At 41.6% G+C, this 10,639-nt stretch overlaps 2 long non-coding RNA genes across 3 annotated transcripts; one reads left to right on the forward strand and one right to left on the reverse strand.

Annotated features, from left to right (window-relative positions):
- The first annotated feature begins 1,472 nt into the window (after positions 1 to 1,472).
- Positions 1,473 to 6,118, forward strand: LOC125721203 (uncharacterized). Of its 2 annotated transcripts, none has more exons than XR_007385714.1 (3): positions 1,473 to 2,056; positions 2,182 to 2,546; positions 3,486 to 6,118. It is a non-coding gene; the product is annotated as an uncharacterized LOC125721203 (long non-coding RNA). The 2 variants fall into 2 exon arrangements; XR_007385715.1 differs by having other exon boundaries at positions 2,182 to 2,311.
- A 145-nt stretch (positions 6,119 to 6,263) lies between these two features.
- Positions 6,264 to 10,289, reverse strand: LOC125721195 (uncharacterized). Its single transcript, XR_007385703.1, has 2 exons — positions 9,792 to 10,289; positions 6,264 to 7,215 (listed from the first exon to the last, which is right to left on the reverse strand). It is a non-coding gene; the product is annotated as an uncharacterized LOC125721195 (long non-coding RNA).
- Positions 10,290 to 10,639: the final 350 nt, after the last annotated feature.

Raw genomic sequence — 10,639 nt, forward strand, 5'->3', positions numbered from 1 at the left:
TTAGCAACATACAGTTGTTAAAAAGCAGAAACTTTGATGAACCTGAAATCACCAATAAACTAGGCCTACTTAACTAGCCTTTTATAAAATATATATTCCATTTGAAAGCTTTTCAGCTGTACGATTTCAGGACAGAGCAGCCACTCTGCGTGTTAGGGTGTTAGATTTTCTGCTATTATTAACAATAACAGCACATTAGTTCAAACATATGGGCAGCGTACACTATTTTTTGGTGAATACTGCAGCGCAAGCATGGCTTCCTCTCAGTCTCACTTCTCATTTTAATGACTTGACTCAGAAGTGCTTTATCAGTAACTATAGGGTCGAATGCAGTGGTGTAAAGGACATCGCCACTGGACTCTAGCACTAGATTTACCGAGTTTTTATTCTCTGCTGAGAGTCCCAAGGTGTTTGTCACCCCTGCTGTGATTTTCGCAGGTCTACAGCCCCGTCCTCCTCCTGCTTTTGTTGTGCAAACACACCCATTACCTGTGAGGCCTGGCACATTTGCATTTTTTTACTCAGAGCAGCTAAAATCCAAGGCAGGCTAAACCTCTGTGTGTGACATGGAAACCTTCACAAAAGTCTGCCATATCTATACCAAATATCCCACACACTGACTGACCTGCAAATATGAAAGACACACATTCACAAAATATATGGAAACACAAGTCTGTGTTATTTATAAAACAAATTGAGTGAAAATAGAATGAAAAGTTGCTAATAGAATGAAATGAATAAAATGAAAACATGCTAACACTTCAGTCTCCAATGCATGTTTGTATATAAATGTCATAAGCTGAGTGAAGTCATGGTCCATGGTTTTTGACATGCTCATACACATACAGAATAAAATGTCATTTCATTTTCATTGGCCATCACTGAATTATAACACCAAAAGTGAATTTTGTTTTTGTGTGATCTCTCCAGCTTTGCATGTTTGGCTGTTCATGTAAAAATGGATGTATCCGTGCCTCAGTTCCAGGTTCATCTCTTCGTCATCTTTCTGCCTTTTGTCTCAGTGGTTACTGTCCCACACAGTCTGTCTATCTTTCAAAGTCTGTGTTTGCAGCGTTTGAAAACCCAGTGACCATCATCCCTGTATTTGGCAATGGAGTTTTTGGCTAGAAGAATCGGAAACAATCTTCTTTTTCCTTTCCACCCTGTAGATGCTTTGTACAGAACGTAGGCATTCACCGCCACCAAGTCCAGCATGTTGTAAAACACAGCTACTGGCCACTTGCTTGTTGCTGCTCGTACTGAATACATACGCACCATTCTAAACACTGACGTGGAGAATTCCTCTCCCTGTGCAGTGTCCTTTGCCAATGGAGGAAGTTCACGGCAAACGTTATTCACCATGCCCAGTAAAGTGAAGTAGTCTGTGTGACAGTGACAGTGAGGTGAAGAAATTGTCCATTGTGACATTTCTCCCGTCATCCAGAAATGCTCCATCAGACTCATGACCACGTTCTCTGCCAGCCTTCACCAAGAACTGTGCTGAAAGTTTCACTCCAGGAGAACACATGAACATAGATGTACAGTTGTTCTCGACCAAGGTTCATTGTCCATGCAGTATATCGCATCCAAGCCGGACAAATTTGGGATCAAGTTCTGGATGGCCACGGATTTGGAGACCAAATACGTCTGCAACGTGTCCCCTAACTTGGGAAAGGACCCCAGTCATCAGAAAAGGGAGAGGCTGGCAGAGAACATGGTCATGAGTCTGATGGAGCCATTTCTGGATGACGGGAGAAATGTCACAATGGACAATTTCTTCACCTCACTGGCACTGTCACACAGACTGCTTCAGCGCAAAACAACACTACTGAGCAGGGAATAAAGTTTGGTATGAACTTCCTCCAATTGCAAAGGACACTGCACAGCAAGAGGAATTCTCCGCGTCAGTGCTTAAAAGTGGCAGTGTCTCCTTGACAATTTATGCACCTAAAAAAACAAGATTGTGTGTGTTCTGAGTTCCTTGGACCAAGATGTGGCGATCTGTGAAGGCAGAAAGAGGAAACCCAACACGATAACAGACTATAACCACATGAAGGTATGTGAATGTGTGTATAATTTTACATCAGTGCTACAATGTTTTCTGATATGTACTATACAGGCCTATATCAGGTAGAAAAAAAGCAAATACACTCATGACTCTCTCTCTCTCTGCTGTTATAGTGTGGTGTAAATGTGTTGGACCAAATGGCGCGCATGTATTCCGTAAGAGCAGCAACATGCAGGTGGCCAGTAGCTGTATTTTACAACATGCTGGACCTGGTGAGGGCAGGCAGTGATGTTGGACGAGAAGGTCTGGCTCGCAACTTCCGCTTTAATTCATTCCTAAGGTGTTCTGTCGGGTTGAGGTCAGGGCTCTGTGCATTCCTACGTTCTGTACAAGGCATGTACAGGGTGGGAAGGAAAAAGAAGATTATTTTTGAGTCATCCAGCCAAGGAACTCCATTGCCAATTTATGCCACAAAAGGCAATGGGGACAGGGGAAGGCTGCTGCTGTGCCAGGACTTGTATGGACAACTCAGTGTCAGGTACAGAAGAACTGCAACAGAAACCGCAGCAGGTTTACCAGTGCAAAGTGTTACAAATTCACTTGCGCCAAATGCAGCGATGATGGTCACTGGGTCTGACTGTGGATTATGCAGCAAATTGATATCTGGTACTAGTACAATATTTTCGGTAGGACTGTTGCTAAGGAACTATTGTGCATATTCCCCTGGTACAAAACAACAGAAGAGGTTCACTGTGACACCCACAAACAAATGGTCTAGTTGAATGGCTGTAGGGGTTAAAGATTTTTCTTTTTTTTATTAGAAGAAAGTTTAGACAGCAAAACAGGTGTTATTATAGCTGCTATTTTATCTTAGCCTATATTTACGCTGCAAAAGTATGTATGTAGAAACACATGGTGGAACCAGAAATGAACCTCACTTCACACATATGATGCTATAAAAATCATATAGACCACAAAGTGGTGAGCACTGCACATTAGAGATCATAAAGCAGTACAGAGAGGAGTGCAAGTACAGCTTGCCACTGCACATACCAACCGAAGAAAGACAAAAATTCTGGTGATCGATTCAAATCAGTACAAATTTGAACATGCATGAGGATATTTATGCTAATGCAGATATCATTGAAACATATTCTAAACATACCTCCAGCCAAGGAGAACAGACTCCAAAGCGGACTCAACATTCAGGAAAGGACATACAGATAATGATTAATAAGGGTACTGTGAGTTTATGCAGTAAAATTTAACTTCAGTACAAGTAACCCCTGTCTTGTCTGCTGTTGACCCAGTACTCAGTACATTTTATGTAAATTTAATCATTTAATCATGGGCAGGGAGGCAGGGCAATTTATGTAAATGTGACTTAAGAATGAAGTGATATTTCAATAAAATCATTCTGAAAACATCTTTAAACCTCTCCTATTATTCCCTGAGATACATGTTTGTTTCCCCTCAGGATCTGAGACGACAGGGAGACGATGCTACCAACTGGCTATAGTGTGTCTTGGGATATTGTGTTTTCTCCTGCTGACGACTGTCATAGTGCTGTTTGCTTACAGTAAGTTTGTTAATAATGCTTTAATAATAGCCCCTATCAGGTGCAATGGTGCTGCAGTGTTTAGCACTGTTGCCCCACATCTCTGGGATCGGGGTTTGAGTCTCTGCCATTGCTCCATGTGTGTGGAGTTTGCATGTTCCCCCCATGTTGTCGTGGGGCTTCCTTTAGGTACTGCAGTGTCCCTCCACAGTCCGCAAACATGCTAAAAGTAACTGGAGTCATCCAATTCTCTGTAGGCGTGCATGTGTGACTGTGCCCTGCAATGGGTTGGTGTCAGTGGGGAAACAACTGCACACAAGGCCCTGGGGCAAAACACCGATCGGACCTGCCCTCCCCCTCCGCGCACGCATACGTATATGTGGCGGCGCTGAAATGAGTTTTAAAGTATGGCTGCAAGGGCACAAGAAACTTAACGAGAGAATTCAACTGTTCCTGTAACTGTAACAAAACAAACAAAACAAAGTTTTAGTGGCTAAATTGCATTTTCTATGCCTTTTCAGATAGGAGGACATTTATTTGGCTGTGCCTAGAAAACAACGTTGTTACCAGTAGAGACCGTCAGAGTTTTACCAAGGACAGAAATTCCACCTCTAGCTGCCTGCCCATCTCATCCATTTCTGTTGCAAAAATGACAGTGGATTGTCTAAGTGAATAGGGTATAGGTTAATTAGGTCTTTCTCATTCTCATAATGCGTCCATGCATCCGGGTATAGCCCATTTAAATGTCATGTAGCCTAACTTTTTATACAATTTAGACAGCACAGAATCATAGTTTTATTTATACAACCACATATTTCCCACATCTTGACATCAGTGATGCAGTGAAGATACAGTCTCTTTATTTCTTGAACCCACCCTCCCCATTAATCCGGGCTTGGGACCGGCACCTGGTTGAGCTGGCTTGCTCCCTTAAGTGGCTGGGTTAGGCTAAACTATATATGTATTTACAAAGACTACAATAAAACATCCCGAAATATGTAGTCTAACAAAATGCAGTTTACAGAAGTTAGCCTACCTGGCGAAATTTCAAACAAACAAATAAAAAGGCCCACGGCATATAATCAGGCTATATCCAACAAAAGCTGTTTTTAAGAACATAGCCTACTCTGAAAAATTGAATTACTTTCTGGACCAACATACACAACAATCGTCAGACGGACGAGAACATTAGGCAGCCTTTAGATCCTACCCATCATTCACTGCAGTTTTTTTTGCAAATTCCTCAAACAGAAATCCATTAAATACAAAAGGAACAGCTTAGCTTGGCTTCAAAACATTACTATGTATTATATTTTAAGTTTGTTGTAGGGACTTTAAAGGTTTTTTTATAATTAAAAAAAATTATCCCATACACCCACCATAATAAGAATGTATACGAAAAATGACAGATATATAAACTCACAAGTTACAATAAAAGTATATATCATATGTTGTAGTTTGGGATAAATTATCTCAGTTGTGTGTGTATTTAGTTTATGGCTCTTTTGGCTTGGGGGAGGGCCCTATATGATCCACGGAAGGTCCTGGGCCCAGGCCCTCCCAAAATGTGTAGATTCCAGGATGGGCTCCGGACCAGCTGTGATCCTGAACAGAAAATGTATGGATAGTTGCCATCGGCTCTCAGTGTGGGTGGCATGAATTATCATAACGCAGTGTTATGTCTAGGTGTTGATTCGCCACCGGAAAACCATTGTAACTGGTGAATAATGACAAAATACGGTTCTTTATCTCAAAAGTGTGTGTCCAAGGTTCCAAAAGAACAGGTTGAGGTAAACGGGAAAGGTATATGTGTCGGGCATGAGACGACATTAAAGAAAAGAACAGAACAAAACAACCCTACCATTTAATTTAACCTATCCCTTTGATTGAAAACAAAAAAACAAAATCCAACTATCTGTGACTGTATAACAAAAACCTACAGGAGGTGGTGTCCGCCTCTAATCTAGTGTGTCTAACATGATCAAGTTCTGCACACTGCATAATGTACCTGTACGAGAACAAATGGAATCAAATGGAGCAAATTGAGAAGTACTTTAGTTCAAACCACACCACAGATCGTGAATGAGGAAATCGATAAACAAAACCTAATATGACTCTATACTGACCCAACCTGACTAAAATAAACAGGGTGAGCTGTATACATCAGAGGAGCGACTACCAGTAGAAGAATAGAAGCACAACAGCAGCAATAACAAACAAACATCCCACGACCCAGAGAATCTCTCGAGAGACACTTCAGCCGGGACTTTTAAAGCCTCGTGACAGGAACTCTGGGAGCAGCGTCTCCAATCGCCAGGCATGCCGGGCATTCAACCAATCACGTCAGTAGGTAGGCGGGATAGGCAGCTGTGTTATCAAGCTGTAGGCGGGATATCAGAATGCTCGTCCATCAGCTGGCAAGATCCGTCTGGGTCCTACAGAGAGCGGTAAAGGAGAGAAGAAACACAAAAACAGACGCACCACTGCACGTAACACGCTGTATTCTGGGGAGATATATGTGACTCAGGAGGTCAGGGTGCTGCGCCTGGGAGCAGAAGCTCTGCTAGAGTGAATGATGCCACCATTGGGCCCTTAAGCAAGAGCCTTAACTGTGACTCCTCAAGGGACTGGCTGACCTTGATTTTGCAATTATGTTGCTGTGGATAACAGCGTCCTCTGAATAAATAAAAATGCAAAACGTATTCAGATAACTTTATTTATCCCAGAAATAAACAATACAGAGCAACAGTCAAACATTAATATGCCACAGACAACAGATCAGTGTATGAGTACAAGGACACAAACAATGCACTCACTCTGATGCCCTTGGGTTTGAGTGAGAGAAGGGAAAAAAGGGAACAGAAGAATGCATGTTGTGATATATTTTAGTGTTATAGTTTAAAGGGCAAATTCTTCATCTAAAATGACTACTGTTGACATAAAGCAGCCTGATAGCAGAAGGAATGATGGACTTGGAATAGTAATTTGTTTTCCTGAGAGGAGCATAATAGTGCCTACCTGTATCTGAGGGCATTACAGTGAATTCACTGGACAAAATGTGACTTGCTTTCTGAATTACATGATAGTTTTACAGACACAAGAGTTAAGCTTCCATATTGAGTGCTTTGTTGTCCATATTTGACAATCAACTCAGTGTTCACATCAAACTTGAGTTTAGAGTCGAGCCCTGTGTCTAGATTCTTGTATGGACGTCATCACCATGCATGATACTAGCCTTCGATTTCTCATTGTTGTTCTTAAAATCAATGATCAATTCCTTAGTTTTTAACACATTAAGGTGAAGGAAATTATCATTGCGCCACTTAACAAAGGCAGATAGTGTTACGCCCCGCTCGTCCGATCCTCATGTTTGCCACACCCCCTCATCATCCACATGTGCTTCCCTGATTGTGCCCAGCTGTTCCCTGTAATTTTGCCTTGTCTTAGGTATAACAGTCCAAGTCTTCCTCTGTTGGGTGTCCGTCATTGATGTTTCCTGATGTGATGTGCGTCGTCATCTTCCGTCTTCCCTTTAATAAACCCCATTGTTCGGTATTCTGCCTACCTGCCTCGTCCTTCGCCGCTTCTTGCCTGCTCGTGCACCGTGGGACGTAACAGATAGGGCCTGACTGTGATCTGACTCTGAATCCTAAAGTAGAGACAATAGGGTAGTGTCATCAGAAAACTTAACAAGATAGCTGTTCTCTTGAGATATCCTGCAGCTGTCTGTGTACATGATAAAGAGCAGGGGGACAGGACACAATTCTGGGGTGAACCTATATTTGAAACTATGACATTGGATATGTGTTCATTAACTAAGACCTGCTGGAAGTCTGAACCTATGCAGTTCCTTGGGATTTTTTTGCCTTTGGAATGGGTATTATGATGGATGATTTCGATAAAGTAGGTATCTGACCACTCTCGGCACACATCGGGAAGATTTCAGTAAAGACCTCACTGAGCTGATCAGCACAGTTGTGCAAAGTGAGCCCACAAATGAAATTGGGGCCAGCAGCCTTTCTAATGTCTATCCTTTTAAAAAGAGCTGAGACACAATCCTGAGATTTCATAATATCATTCGGCGGAACAAGAGGAATGAGAGACCCATGGAGATATTATATAAGAAATCTGACCTTTCAAAGCAAGAAAAAAGCATTAAAAGCATTTACACTAGTGAATTTACTAGACTCACCAGTATTTTCATTGATGGATACCATTGATTTAATTACTTGCCAAGCTGTTCTAGGATCAGAACTGCTATACTATATTTCAATATTCTTCCTATACTTCATTTTGGGTTTCCAAATTTAATTCTTCACAGCCTTCTCCAGAGGATCCCCAGACAACAATTCTTCTCTTCCTGTTGTTCAATCATTTAAGCTCTTCAGTTACCCAAGGTTTGTTAGTAGGGAGAATAACCACCTTTTTAGTTCAAATGACCGAGCTGACACAGAATGTGACTTATGAAGAAACCATGTTCCATGATTTGTAAATGTCATCACAAACATCATGAAAACAGTATGAATCTGTACAATCAAAACATGCCTGAAGAGAGAAGACACTGTCCTCAGACCAAATTTTAATGGTTCTCACCTTCAAGGCATGTGAAGGGTTTGTACATAGGCATAAGATATACACTGTCATGATAGGAAGCAACGAAGGAAGGCATGGACAAGGATTTGTAAGCTCCATTCACAGATCCATAACAAAGGTCAATTGTGTGTAATGTATAATAATGTACTGTTCTTATGTGTGGTGGCACAAGCCACATACTGTTCATACGTCATCAGAGTCTTATTTAATTTCCAATGATTATAGTCATGGGTAAATTTACGGACATCCGGACAGATTGAGTCTATTTTGTGGGTTACAACAGCAATCAGCTGAACAGCAGCTGATGTGTTGGCTTGCAGATGAAAAATTGTCTAGTAATTCATGAAGTAAGTAAAAGGGGTGGGGTGAAATGTTACTTACAATGGCTTAAAAGTCACTAACAGTAGTGTGAGACTAAGAGGAGAAGCTAAGAGGAACAGAGCCAAAATGGCTCAGATATCTTCATATCTCACCTCCAATTACAGTGAAAAACTGGAGCTACAAACCAGCTACAGCACCTGCACTGCAGAGAAAGAACAGCTACAAATGAATTACAGCACCTACACTGAAAATTGCAGGAAAAACAAAGTGAGTAAAATATAAACCCACCCCAAAACTGAAAAAGATACTGTATGTTTTAGTGGTATTTTGGTGCAATCTATCCATCTAGGTTGTCCTGCTGGGAGATACCTACATTTCGAGACATGGGTCATAGAAATGTTGGTCTTCTCTTGAATATAATGAGAGTGAAAGGCATTCTTTCTGTGGTGATTATAGAGCCAGAAAAATACATTTGAAAAATCTGACAGCAAATCATGACCTTTATTGTTGTAGATGTAATAAACCTAAAATAGCGACAGAGGCTGTGAGGGAGAAGTAAGTGACCACAGGACGTCAGCTACGATTACCAAAATAACGTTTTATTAAATACAACTGATGCAGCGACCCATGGGGTCGGGTCTGGGTTCACATAAAGGGTTTTGCCGAGCTATCTTCCCATAGCAAACCAACCTTTCCATGCGCGTATAGACACACGTTACCACACAGTGCCCGGTTAGGGCACAGCACAGCAATAGCACTACAATGCACAATAAATCCCATACTTCTGGCACAGGCAAGAGATACATGAACGTGTGCAGTACCTTCCACTAATCCCACCCCGACCACTAGCTGGCTGTGCTGCCTTCTTAAAATACACAGAAAACAAACAAAATAAGGACAATTTTAAAACGTAGCATCCCCCCCCCCGAGGTTCAAGACCCTCCCCCGTGGTTGCAGCATTCGCATTGGTCAATCTTCTACAGAACTACACTGAAAGGAAAGTCCAACGCCGATCCAGCACTATAAGGACGCTGCTTGTCGCGTCTACAAAAAATACCCTGGCTACGAAGCAGCCATCGCACTCTATGTGGCAAAGTGTACTATTTGAGCAAGTTTCATTTACGTAGAACATACAGAGCCAGAATTCAAATCGGGGCAGGCTTTATGCTGGGGCAAGAGTGGGCGACGCCCCCTTAAACAAACGTCCCTTAAATCAAACTTTTAAAGTTGAGAAATAAAACAATAGATTACCCACAAACTGAATATGGACAAGATTTACTACAGTAGCTGAAAAATTATGATAAGTTTTACCTCTTGTTCGCTCTTTCCCTCCGCGCTCTGTTTGTGCAAAGGCGTACACGGCACTCGGCAGAGATCCCCCCACTCACCCTCCCCCCCCAACTAAACATCCAATCACTGTTAGTATGCAAATGAGCCAATTTCTCAGTAGGCGGGGCAGAGCGAAATGGCTGCTCAACAGCGCGAGGCTTTGAGGAAGCAGTAAAAAATCATAGCGACTCGTGCGATAATTAACAACTAAAAAAATATTTGTACATTCAATGGGGGGCTGGTCCATTGTTCTTCTCAAAGATTAAATCAGGTAGAGAAGTGTTTCTTTCTCGATCCCACAAGCACCACTGTGAGCCAGTCTTCTGCACAGAGCCGACTGGAGGACCTGTGTCTGTCCGTCCCCGACATAAAAGCCCCGCCCCAGCTTTCAATTCCGCATTCAACAGTTTTCTTGTTTCATAGACAGATGTAATCACAGCGATTTTAGTAAAACTTATTCACTTTCCACCCCAGCATCCAGCAGCTCACAAAGGGAAAGTTAATGCTGTGAGATGCATCCTTTTTTCCAAGCTTTTAGAAAGTGTGGTGCTGCTCCTGCCTGTACCAATAGCAGGAGCATAGTAGATCTGGATGGATATTTTATTTTATTCTTTATTTTATTCTTTTAATTCTATTTTTCAGTTTTATTTTTCAAGGCTTGAATTGATTTTTTCTTTTTATATAACTTTGACTACCCTTTTTAGTTTTGTTAATATTGGCAAAAGTGAGAAGTGTCATTGTTGGGTTTGAATATATTTGATATAGGCCATCCAATTAAGGTAAATGTCATGTTTTTAGTTGTTATAATCTGATGAGGAATATTTTATTTT

The sequence above is a fragment of the Brienomyrus brachyistius genome, unplaced genomic scaffold (genome assembly GCF_023856365.1).
Source record: "Brienomyrus brachyistius isolate T26 unplaced genomic scaffold, BBRACH_0.4 scaffold32, whole genome shotgun sequence".
Taxonomy (NCBI): domain Eukaryota; kingdom Metazoa; phylum Chordata; class Actinopteri; order Osteoglossiformes; family Mormyridae; genus Brienomyrus; species Brienomyrus brachyistius.